The sequence below is a fragment of the Corythoichthys intestinalis genome, chromosome 14 (assembly GCF_030265065.1).
Source record: "Corythoichthys intestinalis isolate RoL2023-P3 chromosome 14, ASM3026506v1, whole genome shotgun sequence".
Classification (NCBI taxonomy): Eukaryota; Metazoa; Chordata; class Actinopteri; order Syngnathiformes; family Syngnathidae; genus Corythoichthys; species Corythoichthys intestinalis.
This window is the reverse complement of record NC_080408.1, coordinates 8,407,019-8,424,133: the sequence shown is the minus strand read 5'-3', so window position 1 is coordinate 8,424,133 and position 17,115 is coordinate 8,407,019. Positions and strand designations below refer to the sequence as shown.

Here is a 17,115-nt window from a genome sequence, read left to right as displayed (position 1 = left end):
GTGTTTTGTCGCCCTCTGCTGGAACTTGGGTGTGACTGATTTTATGGGTTTCAGCACCATGAGCATGGTGTAATTATTGACATCAATAATGGCGAGCTGCTAGTTTATTTTTTGATTGAAATTTTTACAAATTTTAATAAAGCGAAAACATTAAGAGGGGTTTTAATATAAAATTTAACCCTAACCCATAAGTGCTATTTATTATATATTGGGTGTGTAATAGTAATACAAACAAACAGTAAATACGAGATACAGTGGGGCAAATAAGTATTTAGTCAACCACTAATTGTGCAAGTTCTCCCACTTGAAAATATGAGAGAGGCCTGTAAATGTCAACATGGGTAAACCTCAACCATGAGAGACAGAATGTGGAAAAAAAATAACCCAGAAAATCACATTGTTTGATTTTTATAGAATTCATTTGCAAATCATGGTGGAAAATAAGTATTTGGTCAATACCAAAAGTTCATCTCAATACTTTGTTATGTACCCTTTGTTGGCAATAACGGAGGCCAAATGTTTTCTGTAACTCTTCACAAGCTTTTCACTCACTGTTGCTGGTATTTTGGTCCATTCCTCCATGCAGATCTCCTCTAGAGCAGTGATGTTTTGGGGCTGTCGTTAGACACAGATTTTCAACCCCCTCCACAGATTTTCTATGGGGTTGAGATCTGGAGACTGGCTAGGCCACTCCAGGACCTTGAAATGCTTCTTACAAAGCCACTCCTTTGTTGCCCTGGCTGTGTGTTTGGGATCATTGTCATGCTGAAAGACCCAGCCACGTGTCATCTTCAATGCCCTTGCTGAGGGAAGGAGATTTTCACTCAAAATCTCTGGATACATGGCCCCATTCATTCTTTCCTTTACACAGATCAGTCACCCTTGTCCCTTTGCAGAAAAGCAGCCTCAAAGCATGATGTTTCCACCACCATGCTTCACAGTGGGTATGGTGTTCTTCGGATGCAATTCAGTATTCTTTCTCCTCCAAACACGAGAACCTGTGTTTCTACCAAAAAGTTCTATTTTGGTTTCATCTGACCATAACACATTCTCCCAGTCCTCTTCTGGATCATCCAAATGCTCTCTAGTGAACCGCAGACGGGCCTGGACGTGTACTGGCTTCAGCAGGGGGACACGTCCGGCAGTGCAGGATTTGAGTCCCTGGTGGCGTATTGTGTTATTGATAGTAGCCTTTGTTACTGTGGTCCCAGCTCTCTGTAGGTCATTCACTAGGTGGTTCTGGGATCTTGTACGTCTTCCATTTTCTAATAATTGCTCCCACAGTTGGTTTCTTTACACCAAGCGTTTGACCTATTGCAGATTCAGTCTTCCCAGCCTGGTGCAGGTCTACAATTTTGTCTCTAGTGTCCTTCGACAGCTCTTTGGTCTTGGCCATAGTGGAGTTTGGAGTGTGACTGACTGAGATTGTGGACAGGTGTCTTTTATACCATTATATATAATGAGTTAAAACAGGTGCCATTAGTACAGGTAAGGAGTGGAGCCTCGTTAGACCTCGTTAGACCTTGTTAGAAGATGTTAGACCTCTTTGACAGCCAGAAATCTTGCTTGTTTGTAAATGACCAAATACTTATTTTCCACTCTAATTTGGAAATAAATCGAGTTTAGAATTAAATTTAAAATCCTCCTTCTTACATTTAAGACCATTATTGGGTTGGGGCCATCTTATCTCACCGGTGCTGTGGTTCCATACCGCCCCAACAGAACACTCCGCTCTCACAATGCAGGTCTACTGGTAGTTCCCAGGGTTTCTAAAAGTACTATCGTAGCTAGAGCCTTTAGCCACCAAGCCCCTGTTTTATGGAATCAGCTTCCAGTTAATATTAAAGAAGCCGAGACAGTCTGCATATTTAAGATTAGATTATAAACGTTCCTATTCAACAAAGCTTATGGTCAGGCTAGTTGAAGTCGGAGTAGACTCAAAGTTTAGTCTAAGCTGCACTAGAAGCTATAAAGCTGGGGGAAGTACAGCCACTGAGTTCTATCTCCTTTTTGTCACTCTGCCTACCACTTATCTTACTTTATTTCTATTTCACAATGTTAATATCTAGTTGTCTAGTCTCTTCATCACTAGTCACCCGGTGTCCCCTTTCCCCCCTCCCCTCTGGGCAGGGGCTATTTTTCAGCTGCAGCCTCCTGACTGTCCGGACCCCAAGCTGGATGGATGTCCTCATGGCTACCCCCGTCTCATCTGGCTAGATGGACCCCTTCTTGTTCCTTTACTCCACTGCATCTTTACGGACTGTAACTTCGCCTGCTAATTCCCATTAGCGGTCCTGGGGCTTCCTGTCTATCCGTCCTGGGAGTGGATCTCTCCTGACTGTAGTACTCCCCAAGGTTTCTCATTTTTCTCCCGAAGACTGGAGTTTTTGGAGTTTTTCCTTGCCGACATGGAGGGTCTAAGGATGGGGGATACCCAGGACTTGAATTTATTTATTCATCTTTGTTGCTTCATTTGCTGTTTCTGATTGTGTATCATATTGCCTCTGTAAAGCCCTTTGAGACAAGTTGGTGTGATCCAGGGCTATACAAATAAAACTGAATTGAATTGAATTAAATTCTTTAAGAATCAAACAATGTGATTTTCTGTTTTTTTTTCTTCCACATTCTGTCTCTCATGGTTGAGGTTTCACATGTTGACAATTACAGGCCTCTCTAATCTTTTCAAGGAGAACTTGCACAATTGGTGGTTGACGAAATACTTATTTGACCCACTGTACTATTCCCTGATTGATTATATTAAGTGTGTTAGAGTAATACAAACAGTCAATCGGTAAATACGAGAAAAGATACTATTCCCATCAGTACACATATGCACGCTGAACTAAAACCGCATCCATACGTTGAAACTGGAATAGAGTGACATAATTCATCCCACCCACAAAAGAAAAATACCATACAAATACAACAATGTAACTAATACAAAAAAAGGTGACATTTTCTCCTATTTTAGGGAAGATAATGTGTTATCGGTTCAACCTTAAATCAAATTTTACCATAAAAACCAAATAATAACAAAGTATGTCAATTGATTTAAATAACTGAAAAGTAGGGGCGACATGAAAAGAACGCTGCGACTCTTTGTAATCGTTGTTTTATTTTCATTGGATGACTGTCGCCATGGAAACTGCACTGTGCATCATCACTGTCTAGTATTATTTAAGAAGAAAAATAAGCTGCACATCTATCTCATACAGCTTCTGCCCTTGAACAAAACATGTGCTTTTTATACAATTAGTGCATTATTGTGTGTTTATTCAATGTATTTATTCAACAATTCTTTAAAATACACAAACACTGGAGCAGAAATCGTTCTCCATTTAACCACATTTACCCCTAAAGCATTCTTGATTAAATCCAAAGCAGCTGGAAACAAAAGCATTGGAACATTTTATTTTTTTAATCCCCAAATTTGGAAGGCTCGCAATGGGAAAAATTACAACAAATAAAATAAAATAAAGACCCACCCCCACCCTGCTCGACTTACTCATCCACACAGCTTCCTGACACAGCAATGAATCACTGCAAGCGCGCGTGCACACACACACTCACCCCAACACACACTTGGCAGTACCAGTTTACACACATACACATGGTGTAATAGAAAGAAAGGGGCGTGGATTAGTCAAAAACGTCCCCGCAGGGACAAATGTCCTGACGTCCAAGGTTGTGTCAGACAGAGGAATACAAAAAAAAAAACAAAAAAAACCCACACACACAAACAGTTACCGTAATTTTTGGACTATAAGCTGCTACTTTTTTCCCTACTTTTGAATCCTGCGGCTTATAGTCCATTGCAGCTTATTTGTTGATTTATTTGGGTTATAGGTAACACTTTGACAGTTGCGTCATAAGACTGTCACAAGACCGCCATAATTATGACATGACACTATTATGGGCATTAATGAATGTTTGTGACAGATGCCATTACAGTGCCTTGCAAAAGTATTCGGCCCCCTTGAACCTTGCAACCTTTCGCCACATCTCAGGCTTCAAACATAAAGATATAAAATTTGAATTTTTTGTCAAGAATCAATAACAAGTGGGACACAATCGTGAAGTGGAACAAAATTTATTGGATAATTTAAACTTTTTTAACAAATAAAAAACTGAAAAGTGGGGCGTGCAATATTATTTGGCCCCCTTGCGTTAATACTTTGTAGCGCCACCTTTTGCTCCAATTACAGCTGCAAGTCGCTTGGGGTATGTTTCTATCAGTTTTGCACATGGAGAGACTGACATTCTTGCCCATTCTTCCTTGCAAAACAGCTCGAGCTCAGTGAGGTTGGATGGAGAGTGTTTGTGAACAGCAGTCTTCAGCTCTTTCCACAGATTCTCGATTGGATTCAGGTCTGGACTTTGACTTGGCCATTCTAACACCTGGATACGTTTATTTTTGAACCATTCCATTGTAGATTTGGCTTTATGTTTTGGATCATGGTCCTGTTGGAAGATAAATCTCCGTCCCAGTCTCAGGTCTTGTGCAGATACTAACAGGTTTTCTTCCAGAATATTCCTGTATTTGGCTGCATCCATCTTCCCGTCAATTTTAACCATCTTCCCTGTCCCTGCTGAAGAAAAGCAGGCCCAAACCATGATGCTGCCACCACCATATTTGACAGTGGGGATGGTGTGTTCAGGGTGATGAGCTGTGTTGCTTTTACGCCAAACATATCGTTTTGCATTGTGGCCAAAAAGTTCAATTTTGTTTTCAGCTGACCAGAGCACCTTCTTCCACATGTTTGGTGTGTCTCCCAGGTGGCTTGTGGCAAACTTTAAACGAGACTTTTTATGGATATCTTTGAGTTATGGCTTTCTTCTTGCCACTCTTCCATAAAGGCCAGATTTGTGCAGTGTACGACTGATTGTTATCCTATGGACAGACTCTCCCACCTCAGCTGTAGATCTCTGCAGTTCATCCAGAGTGATCATGGGCCTCTTGGCTGCATCTCTGATCAGTTTTCTCCTTGTTTGAGAAGAAAGTTTGGAAGGATGGCCGGGTCTTGGTAGATTTGCAGTGGTCTGATGCTCCTTCCATTTCAATATGATGGCTTGCACAGTGCTCCTTGAGATTTTTGTACCCAAATCCGGCTTTAAACTTCTCCACAACAGTATCTCGGACCTGCCTGGTGTGTTCCTTGGTTTTCATAATGCTCTCTGCACTTTAAACAGAACCCTGAGACTATCACAGAGCAGGTGCATTTATACGGAGACTTGATTACACACAGGTGGATTCTAATTATCATCATCGGTCATTTAGGACAACATTGGATCATTCAGAGATCCTCACTGAACTTCTGGAGTGAGTTTGCTGCACTGAAAGTAAAGGGGCCGAATAATATTGCACGCCCCACTTTTCAGTTTTTTATTTGTTAAAAAAGTTTAAATTATCCAATAAATGTTGTTCCACTTCACGATTGTGTCCCACTTGTTGTTGATTCTTGACAAAAAATTAAATTTCATATCTTTATGTTTGAAGCCTGAAATGTGGCGAAAGGTTGCAAGATTCAAAGGGGCCGAATACTTTTGCAAGGCACTGTAAGTGTCATCTGGCAAATTATGTCTCTAACTCTAAGTCCAGCTCGGATCAAAAAGTGAGACAATTTGCTGGATGGCACAAAATGACGTCTTTCACAAGCATTCATTAAGGCTCATGGAAGTGTCATGTCATAAGTATGATTGTCTTATGACAGTCTTATGGCGCCACTGTCAAAAAAAGTGTTACCAAATATCATAACTTGCAATTAATGAAACGACAGAAACAGTATCTGAAGAAATAATTAGCACAGAACATGAATTTTAATTGTTATTTACATCTGTAGCGCTGCAATGCATGCTAGGAAGCATGTTGGACGACAACAGTGTTGACAGCAGGTGGCAGCAGAGGTTGACTGTCTCCCTCAAGGGAGCAGTGATGACCAAATGAAGTTTTTTGAAGCAATGAAGTTTTGCAGCCAATTGGTTCGAAGCGTCATGGTGGTTCATTTGGTCTTGTGACAGACTTATGACGTGGCTGTCAAATAAAGTGTGACCTGTTAATACCTTTTGGTGTAAATATCCCATAATACAGTGAGGAAAGCTGCGGCTTGTATTTCGGAGCGGCTAATCTATGAACAAATGCCTTTTCGTGTCAAATTTGATGGGTGGCGGCTTATAGTCAGGTGCGCCTTATAGCCCGAAATTTACGATAAATGCGGTGCAAGGAGCTCATTCTGGTATTTTTAGTGTGAAACTGCACTGGCATATCAATAACAGAATGACAACAACAAACTAAATTGTGACATGTTTATTTTAGTTTTTTTTTTTTTTAATAACATAAAGAGAATGCCCCACAATAAATATGAGATATCAATTATTAGGGGTGTGATAAAATATCAAAATAGTGATACACACCTGGCCAAAAGTATTAGCACTAGAGATGTCCCGATCGATCGGGTCCGATCATGTCATTTTCAAAGTATCGGAATCGGCAAAAAAATATCGGACATGCCTTTTTTAAAAATATATATATGTATATTTTAATTAAATCATTTCCTAATTACAATATTTACCGCAATTAACGCATGCGCTGCACGACCCACTCACGCATTGTCGCGTTCAATCTATAATGGCGCCGTTTTACCTATACAGTATATAGAGCTAAAAGGCAGCGTAAAATGAGTACAGTGAGTTTTGGCAGCCTTTGGAGCCTTTTTTTAAATGGCTAAAGCCTTACAATCCCTCTCCCAACGATTAGAATAATCGTGGGAGGCAACGTGGGGAAGAAAGGTAGTAGTTGATCTTTTTCTTAACATCCTATGTTATTTCCTATCGCAGAGAAGATATATCAATTGGTACCATGACACACAGTCATGGTTGCACTTCCCATCATGCATTTGGGCAGAAGTTAAATGGCTACAGTATCATTTACTGAAAACTCAACAAATACACTAGATGGAAATATTTAGTCACATTATACAAAGTCAAATTTATCCTTTAAGAATTACAAGTCTTTCTATCTGTGGATCCCTCTCACAGAAAGAATGTTAATAATGTAAATGCCATCTTGAGGATTTATTGTCATAATAAACAAATACAGTACTTATGTACTGTATGTTGAATGTATATATTCGTCCGAGTTTTATTCATTTTTTTCTTAATGCATTGCCAAAATGTATATGATCGGGGGAAATTATCGGGAATGATTGGAATTGAATCGGGAGCAAAAAAAAAAAGCATCGGATCGGGACATATCGGGATCGGCAGATACTCAAACGAAAACGATCGGGATCGGATCGGGAGCAAAACAAGATGATCGGAACAACCCTAATTCGCACCACTGCAATTCTGTCAGATACTGCTTAATTTCTCCCAGAAAAATGATTGCATTTACAAATGCTTTGGTAGTAAAATTCATTTACTTTGCTTGCAATGAAAAAACACAAAACAATGAAAAAAATAAGTCATTATCATTTTACACAAAACTCCAAAAACGGGCGAGTCAAAAGTATTGGCACCCTCAGCCTAATACTTGCTAGCACAACCTTCAGACAAAATAACTGCGAACAACTTCTTCCGGTATCCATCAATGAGTTTCTTACAATGCTCTGCTGGAATTTTAGACCATTCTTCTTTGGCCAACTGCTCCAGGTCTCTGAGATTTGAAGGGTGCCTTTTCCAAACTGCCATTTTCAGATCTCTCCATAGGTGTTCTATGGGGTTCAGGTCTGGACTCATTGCTGGCCACTTTAGAAGTTTCCAGTGCTTTCTCTCAAACCATTTTCTAGTGCTTTTTGAAGTGTGTTTTGGGTCATTGTCCTGCTGGAAGACCCATGACCTCTGAGGGAGACCCAGTTTTCTCACACTGGGCCCTACATTATGCTGCAAAATGTGTCTTCATACTTTATAACACCATGCACACGGTCAAGCAGTCCACTGCCGGAGGCAGCAAAGCAACCCCAAAACATCAGGGAACCTCCGCCATGTTTGACTGTGGGGACCGTGTTCTTTTATTTGAAGGCCTCATTTTTCCCCCTGTAAACACTATGTTGATGCCTTTTCTCCAAATAGCTCTACTTTTGTCTCATCTGACCAGAGAACATTCTTCCAAAACGTTTTTGGCTTTCTCAGGTTAGTTTTGGCCAACTCCAGCCTGGCTTTTTTATGTCTCTGGGTCAGAAGTGGGGTCTTCCTGGGTATCCTACCAGAGAGTCCCTTTCATTCAGCCGACGGATAGTACGGGTTGACACTGTTGTACCCTCGGACTGAAGGACAGCTTGAACTTGTTTGGATGTTAGTCGAGGTTCTTTATCCACCATCCGCACAATCTTTCGTTGAAATCTCTAGTCAATTTTTCTTGTCCGTCCACATCTAGGGAGGTTAGCCACAGTGCCATGGGCTTTACACTTATTGATGAGACTGTAGACACAGGAACATTCAGGTCTTTGGAGATGGACTTGTAGCTATGAGATTGCCTATGCTTCCTCACAATTTTGCTTCTCAAGTCATCAGACAGTTCTTTGGCTTTCTTTTTTTTCCATGCTCAATGTGGTACACACAAGGACACGAGTTGAGTCAACTTTAATCCATTTTAACTGGCTGCAAGTGTGATTTATTTATTGCCACCACCTGTTAAGTGTTAAAGCATTTGTAATCCCAATCATTTTCTGGGAAGAATTGAGCATTATCTGACAGAATTGCAGGGGTGCCAATACTTTTGGCCAGCAGTTTATATCGTGATACTTTGTATCTCAAAAAGTTATTGATGAACTCCTGCTAAGAATCAGCTGTCTTCATCAAAATGAAGTGACCTGTAATTGCCCTAAATCAGGGGTCTCCAAACCGGTCTTCGAGGGCTGCTGTGGGTCCTGGTTTTTGTTCATACCGATCAAGCACAGACCTTTTAACCAATGTGGTTTCTACTAAAACAAGCCGCACCTGACTGCAATCAATTGATTACACTAATAAAACACCAGATTGGTGAAAAGATGTGGTCTTGTTTTGTTGGAGTGAAATCCTTCACTCACTGTGGCCCTATGTGGAATAGTTTGGAGACTACTGCCCTAAATGAACAGGAAGTGACTTCAAAGGTAACTTTTTGTTGAGTTTGAGTCACTGCCTATTCATTTGGGGTGATTCCCAGGTCACTTTTTTTGCTGTAACTAGGCATGTGCCAGTTACCGGTTTCAAGGTTTACCATGGTATGAAAACGTCACGGTTTGAGAACCACTAAAATTTTCCGTCATACCGTAGTATGGTATTAGTCATTTTTTAAGTCCCAAAAATGCAGCGAGAAATGGCTTGGAGCGGCAGCGCCCACCCCTCACCCTCCAGTTGTTGCTCTGTCCTGTGTCTGTCGGTGACACTACACCTTAGCCCCCCCCATCTCAATAAAGAAAGTTGTTAGTATAGTATTAGTATTAGTTAGTAGTATTTTGGAAAGAAACAGACAGAAACACTTCCAACATGATTTCACATTTAAGTCGTCACTTTACACAAAATTTATGGTAGGTAAACGCTGTCATGAACATTTCCCACCAGCTTTGAGAGTTCAGTCCAGCGTGCTTTGTGTGTCTAGCGACGGTAAAATGAATACTATAACATAAGCTTGTTAACGAGGCTATTAACGTGGCTAGTTAGCATGCCAAGACAGCTAACTTGTTTCCTCACTATCCTCACTATTAGCGTACTTTTGTATTTCATGACGATGACGTCACGACGACGCGCTGAAAACGTGTTTTGGGAGACTAAAACATAACTCATCCCTCGTCTGTCATGTTTAGGGATGTAGTTATCGATTATTTTACTAGTCAATTAATCGATGAACTAGTTAGTTCGAATAATCGAGTAATCGGATCAGGAACATAAAAAAAATTAAATACCTGAGCTGAGCCTCAAATGGTTTAAAAAAAAAAAAAAAGAAAAGAAAACAAATAAATGAGGCTCTAAGTACAACAAAAGGACAATTGGCTAACTTACATGGCAAAAGTCCGCTAGCTTAAATGCTATAAAATGCTGAAGTTTTTTTTTTCCTGCAATGTTCTTAACAAATGGTTGGAAATTATATTCGCACGAAAACGGCTAATTATACCTATAAACTAAAATTACGAAAGTTTTTGTTTGAGCTAATGTTGATCTTAACAGGGAGCAGCTGGATTCGGCCATGTGAGTTATGTCATATTCGCTGTTGCCACTAAAGGGCAGTGTATCCACCCAAATCGATAAAACTAAATGCAAACGCTTTCAAAACAAACGAATACACAAAGCAGCAAAATTTTAATTCAAATCTTTTTTCTGATCGAATTACTCGAGTTAACCGATTAATCGTTGCAACACTAGTCATGTTCATTTGAAATTGTTGGATACTTTTTATTTATTTATTTATTCATGGACTAAAACTTTTGAAGTTTATAGACGAAAACGTTTTTCAGAGTTGGCGACTAGAACTAGACAAAATTTGTCTTGAGTTTTCGTTGACTAGATGAAGATGAACACATTTCGAAATGACTAAAATATGACTAAGACTAATAAGTATTTTCATCTAAAAGACTAAAACAAAAATTAAAATGGCTGCCAAAACCAACACTGGTACCCAGAGGTTCCCACCCTTATTAGGCCTCAAGCACCAACAGGCGCGAAGGCCCTATTGTAATCCAAAGGATTATTATTACTTTTTCATGGCAAATGAAAATGGCCAATTTGGAGGGCTTAACATGCACAAAAACTCACCAAAATTTGCACATACATACAGTATATTACATATAATTTAGCATCATTGCGAAAAAATGTCATAAAATGGCTCAGTGGCGCCCCCTTGAATTTTTAAAAAAGGCCTCTCCATTTATGTTTTTTCAACGTAGAGTGATGAATTTTGGGGAGTTGATAAATTGTGCAAAAATGCTTCAAAAACTCTCTCGCATCCATATTCCACACCCAACAGGAAATCGGATATTTTGGATTGAATGTTGAAAAACATGCCATTTTAGTCGAAAACCAGCGTGCACATTTGAGACCCCTGTGCCGAGGCAGTTAGTTGGATCCTCCTCAAAATTGGTGAGACTCTTCATGAGACATATGAGATGCTAAGTTATCAAAATAGTGAGTTTTTATTCATGGGCCTGACCTGTGCGGGGTACCAAAGTCGGGCATTTTTTGGGAGGTTTAGGGTTAGGGTTGGGCTTCTTCATGGCAAATGAAAATGGCCAATTTGGAGGTCTTAACATGCTCAAAAACTCACCATAATTTGCACATACATATATTACATATAATTTTGCAACGTTGCGAAAAAACGTCACAAAATGGCTCAGTGGCGCCCCACTGAATTAGGGGGAGTCGATACGTTGTGCAAAAATGCTTGAATACCTCTCTTGCACCCATATTTCAAACCAAACAGGAAATCGGATATTTTGGATTGAATGTTGAAAAACATGCCATTTTAGTCAAAAACCAGCGTGCACATTTGAGAGCCCTGCGCCAAGGCAGTTAGTTGGAACCTCCTCAAAATTGGTGAGACTCTTCATGAGACATATGAGATGTTAAGTTATCAAAATGGTGAGTTTTTATTCATGGGCCTGACCTGTGCGGGGTACCAAAGTCAGGCGTTTTTTGGGGGGTTTAGGGTTAGGGTTGGACTTCTTCATGGCAAATGAAAATGGCCAATTTGGAGGGCTTAACATGCTCAAAAACTCCCCAATATTTGCACATACATATATTACATATAATTTTGCAATGTTGCGAAAAAACGTCACAAAATGGCTCAGTGGCGCCCCACTGAATTAGGGGGAGTCGATACGTTGTGCAAAAATGCTTGGATAACTCTCTTGAACCCATATTTTAAACCTAACAGGAAATGGGATATTTTGGATTGAATGTTGAAAAACATGCCATTTTAGTCAAAAACCAGCGTGCACATTTGAGACCATTGCGCCGAGGCAGTTAGTTGGATCCTCCTCAAAATTGGTGAGACTCTTCATGAGACATATGAGATGTTAAGTTATCAAAATGGTGAGTTTTTATTCATGGGCCTAACCTGTGCGGGGTACCAAAGTCGGGCGTTTTTTGGGGGGTTTAGGGTTAGGGTTAGTGCTTCTTCATGGCAAATGAAAATAGCCAATTTAAAGGCCTTAACATGCTTGAAAACTCACCAAAATTTGCACATACATACGGAGAGCGATGAAATTTGGGGAATCGATACATTGTGCGAGGGCCCATTCCGTCCTGCTTGCAGGGCTAGTTAATTATTGTCCCTCACAAAGATAAAAAAGCGAGAATTCTAACACGCACACACAGTGAAAAAAGGAACTACATTCTAGTATTATGGGGAAGTTGCCAAAATATTCTCATAAATACAAATGAGCTGTTGCCATATGAAGTGTAACACACAAAAACACTTGCACACACACACCCCACCTCCCCCCGTATCCATCCACACACCGACAAATTCCACCTCATGTCCCTTCCCCTCTTGTGGCCAATCCAATTAGCCGGCGAGCATCTCTCTCGCATGTTTTACCGAATCGTAACTCACAAACGGGGAGCGAGTGGCGTAAACAGAAAAGAAGAAAAAGAAGATTGCGACGTATAAGGGGCTGACACGCTGTGAAGAAATGAGGAAGCCAACATGGCAGATTGAAGGAAGAAGGAAAAGTGTCACATGACAACAAATAAGAGAAATGTGTGACTCATACGCTGACAATCCAAATTGTGGTGAAAAATTGGTGTGTGTGTATGACTATTGATTGACATAAAGACAAGAGTATAATACGAGCCATCTGGGGAAGCGATTAGTCAATACACACTCATTGTACAAAATTTGTGTCGTCTGGCAATTAATGCTGCAAATTCATTGGCCGGCTCCTCTAATGTGTTAATCCTGCAGCATGTAGTGCTCCCACTCAATATGCATGTGTGTCATCATGCGTAGCCCCTTTTTTTACCCCCGATATCTCATCCACCCCCTCACACACACTGCATCCATCCATAGCTTCACATCGACTCCCATTCAAAAAGCTTATCGAAGTCCTTCAGCATTTTTTTTCCTCTGCAGAAAAGGCAAGTAAAGGCGCGTTAATAGAGGGGAGGATATTCAAGAGGAACTTACCGATGCAGAGAGAGTCATGCTCCCCTTCTCAGGGGTCCGTCCTGCTTCCTCCTCCTTCCCAAAGCACGTAGTGAGGGTCCGGTCTGTCCGTCTGTCCTTTCTGTGGCTGCCTCTGCACAATGTGTCGAGCGCTGCTGCTGTGAGGAAGAGGAGGATGAAGAAGATGAGGAGGAGGAGGGTGAGAGTGGAGAAAAGGAGGGGGGAGTGTCAGTTCCTTTGGGATTTCAACCTTGTGGAGATGGAAATGAGAGAACGTTGTTGAAAGAAACATTTGAATTAATAGGTTAAAACTAAAGATGTCCTGATCGATCGGGTCCGATCACGTCATTTTCAAAGTATCGGAATTGGCAAAAAATTATCGGACATGCCTTATTTTATATTTATATTTTATATTTTAATTAAATCATTTTCTAATTGTGTTTAACGTTACAGACAAAATGTCTTAGATTCATCCAGAGTCTTTAGTTTTGGCTTAAAGTAGGGCTACCAAATTTATCGCGTAAACGGCTGTAATTATTTTTTAGAAAAATTAATCATGTTAAAATGTTTAATGCAATTAACGCATGCGCCGCACGACCCACTCACGCATTGTCGCGTTCAATCTATAATGGCGCCATTTTACCTATATATAGAGCTAACAGGCAGCGTAAAATGAGTAGAGAGAATTTTGGCAGTCTTTGGAGCCTTTTTCATTGGCTAAAGCCTTAAAATCCCTCTCTCAACAATTAGAAATATTGTGGGAAGCAATGTGGGGAAGAACGGTAGTGGTTGATCTTTTCCTTAACACCCTATGTTACTTCCCAACGCAGAGAAGATATATAAATTGGTAGCACTACGCACAGTCATGGTTGCACTTCCCCTCATGCATTTGGAAAGAACAGTTAAATGGCTACAGTATCATTTACTGAAAGCTCAACAAATACACTAGATGACAATATTTAGTCACAATATACAAAGTCACATTTATCCTTTAAGAATTACAAGTCTTTCTATCCGTGGAACCCTCTCACAGAAAGAATGTTAATAATGTAAATGCCATATTGAGGATTTATTGTCATAATAAACAAATACAGTACTTACAGTATGTACTGTATGTTGAATGTATATATTCATCCGAGTTTTATTCATTTTTTTCTTAATGAATTGCCAAAATGTATATGATCAGGAAAAATGATCGGGAATGATTGGAATTGAATCGGGAGCAAAAAAAAGCAATCGGATCGGGAAACATTGGGATCGGCAGATACTCAAACTAAAACGATCGGGATCGGATCGGGAGCAAAAAAACATGATCGGAACAACCCTAGTTAAAACATGTACAAATATAATAACATCAATGAGTTAATAGAGTCATCACTCATCAGCAGCTATTGACGGAGACAGACGTCCAATGTATTAGAACTGGGAAGGTTGGCATTTTAATTGAATCATACATCTACATTGAGAAAGAAATGCATAGGGTTAAGTGGGTTGAGTTGTACTGGTAGTCAGAAAAACATAGATGAAGTTGGTTATGTGACCACGTTTGGTATATACTGGGAGTTTGATATACTCCCATTGTGGTTGCTTATTATGTTTTGTTTATTAGGAGAAAGCAGTGAACAGGAAAGGGTTATGGAGGGACAGAAAGGAAAGAAACAGACAGAAAAACAAACAACAACAAGAAATACACTACACGCCTATGCTACCATTGAGCATACAGTGGGGCAAATAAGTATTTAGTCAACCACCAATTCTGCAAGTTTTCCTACTTGAAAAGATTAGAGAGGCCTGTAATTGTCAACATGGGTAAACCTCAACCACGAGAGACAGAATGTGGGAAAAAAACAGAAAATCATATTGTTTGATTTTTAAAGAATTTATTTGCAAATTAGAGTGGAAAATAGGTATTTGGTCACCTACAAACAAGCAAGATTTCTGGCTGTCAAAGAGGTCTAACTTCTTCTAACGAGGTCTAACGAGGCTCCACTTTTTACCTGTATTAATGGCACCTATTTTAACTCATTATCGGTATAAAAGACACCAGTCCACAACCTCATTCAGTCACACTCCAAACTCCACTATGGCCAAGACCAAAGAGCTGTCGAAGGACACCAGAGACAAAATTGTAGACCTGCACCAGGCTGGGAAGACTGAATCTGCAATAGGTAAAACGCTTGGTGTAAAGAAATCAACTGTGGGAGCAATTATTAGAAAATAGAAGACATACAAGACCACTGATAACCTCCCTCGATCTAGGGCTCCATGCAAGATCTCACCCTGCGGCGTCAAAATGATAACAAGAACGGTGAGCAAAAATCCCAGAACCACACGGGGGGTGGTGAATGACCTACAGAGAGCTGGGACCACAGTAACAAAGGCCAGGGACTCAAATCCTGCACTGCCAGACGTTTCCCCCTGCTTAAACCAGTATACATCCAGACCCGTCTGCGGTTCGCTAGAGGGCATTTGGATGATCCAGAAGAGGACTGGGAGAATGTGTTATCGTCAGATGAAACCGAAATAGAACTTTTTGGTAGAAACACAGGTTCTTGTGTTTGGAGGAGAAATAATACTGAATTGCATCCGAAGAACACCATACCCACTGTGAAGCATGGGAGTGGAAACATCATGCTTTGGGGCTGTTTTTCTGCGAAGGGACCAGGACGACTGCTGTGTAAAGGAAAGAATGAATGGGGCCATGTATCGAGAGATTTTGAGTGAAAATCTCCTTCCATTAGCAAGGGCATTGAAGATGAGACATGGCTGGGTCTTTCAGCAAGACAATGATCCCAAACACACAGCCAGGGCAACAAAGGAGTGGCTTCGTAAGAAGCATTCCAAGGTCATTGAGTGGCCAAGCCAGTCTCCAGATTTCAACCCCAGTGAAAATCTGTGGAGGGAGTTGAAAATCTGTGTTGCCCAACGACAGCCCCAAAACATCACTGTTCTAGAGGAGATCTGCATGGAGGAATGGGCCAAAATACCAGCAATAGTGTGTGAAAAGCTTGTGAAGAGTTACAGAAAACGTTTGGCCTCCGTTACTGCCAACAATGGGTACATAACAAAGTATTGAGATGAACTTTTGGTACTGACCAAATACCTATTTTCCACGATGATTTGCAAATAAATTCTTGAAAAATCAAACAATGTGATTGTTTTTTTTTTTTTTTTCCACATTCTGTCTCTCATGGTTGAGGTTTACCCATGTTGACAATTACAGGGCTCTCTAATATTTTCAAGTAGGAGAACTTGCACAATTCGTGGTTGACTAAATACTTATTTGGCACCAGTTTAGTGGTGCTATGGTTAGCAAATTATATTTACCCGTGGACACCATGTGAGGGGCCTGATAACTGGGGAGAAAGACAAGGTAACAGGAGCAAAAAGGTGATTAGGTGTGGTGGAGTGTGCACAAATCAGCAATTTGTTTAACCTTAGTCTTAACCCATTGTACCGACTCCATTTTGAAAGGTTTAAAGAAGGCTCACCGAGAACAACTTGACAATTTATTCGGGTCCACAGCGATCAAACAGAAAGGAGAAACAGACACAGACTCAGGCGAGGAGGCTCCAAAGTCACCATATCACACGTCAACAAATGGTTCCCGGGAAAAAAATGACAATGCTTAGTTAAACATTCAGTATTTTGAAGGCTCTCGCAGGGCGGGTGGGCAGGAAGACGGGTGTGTTTGGGATTATTGTCTGTTGGTGGATTGGACAGGAGGATTCAGGAGTTACTGTTGTCAGGGCAACGAGGGTTGTGGATTTTGCCACCTCAGCGTCAAAGGGGCTCTTGGAGTCTTATCAGTCGTGTTATCCATTGGCTATCAGGCGTTCTCTGGTGTTCCTTGTGTTGGGACAAGGTGTCCCGGTGTTTGTTCTGGACTGCCCAGGAGAACTGTTTGCGAGAGTTGGTTGTACAGACGTGGGCTTGTCAGCGTCAATCTTGCTCATGACGCACACGTCGGGCTTCTGTGATAAGAAGGCGTCGTGTATCTTTTATGCCCTATATTCTGCTTGTTTTCCTTAAACTAAGGT

The 17,115-nt window shown here is 40.7% G+C and overlaps 1 protein-coding gene across 4 annotated transcripts in view; it reads right to left on the bottom strand.

Annotated features, from left to right (window-relative positions):
* The window catches only part of LOC130929570 (pituitary adenylate cyclase-activating polypeptide type I receptor-like), a 74,770-nt gene extending 61,540 nt beyond the window's left edge, over window positions 1-13,230 (bottom strand). For all 4 annotated transcript variants that reach the window (XM_057856812.1, XM_057856813.1, XM_057856814.1 and 1 more), the window contains exon 1: window positions 13,097-13,230. The gene's annotated coding sequence lies outside the window, so the exon portion shown is untranslated. The remainder of the gene's footprint in view (window positions 1-13,096) is intronic.
* Window positions 13,231-17,115: the final 3,885 nt, after the last annotated feature.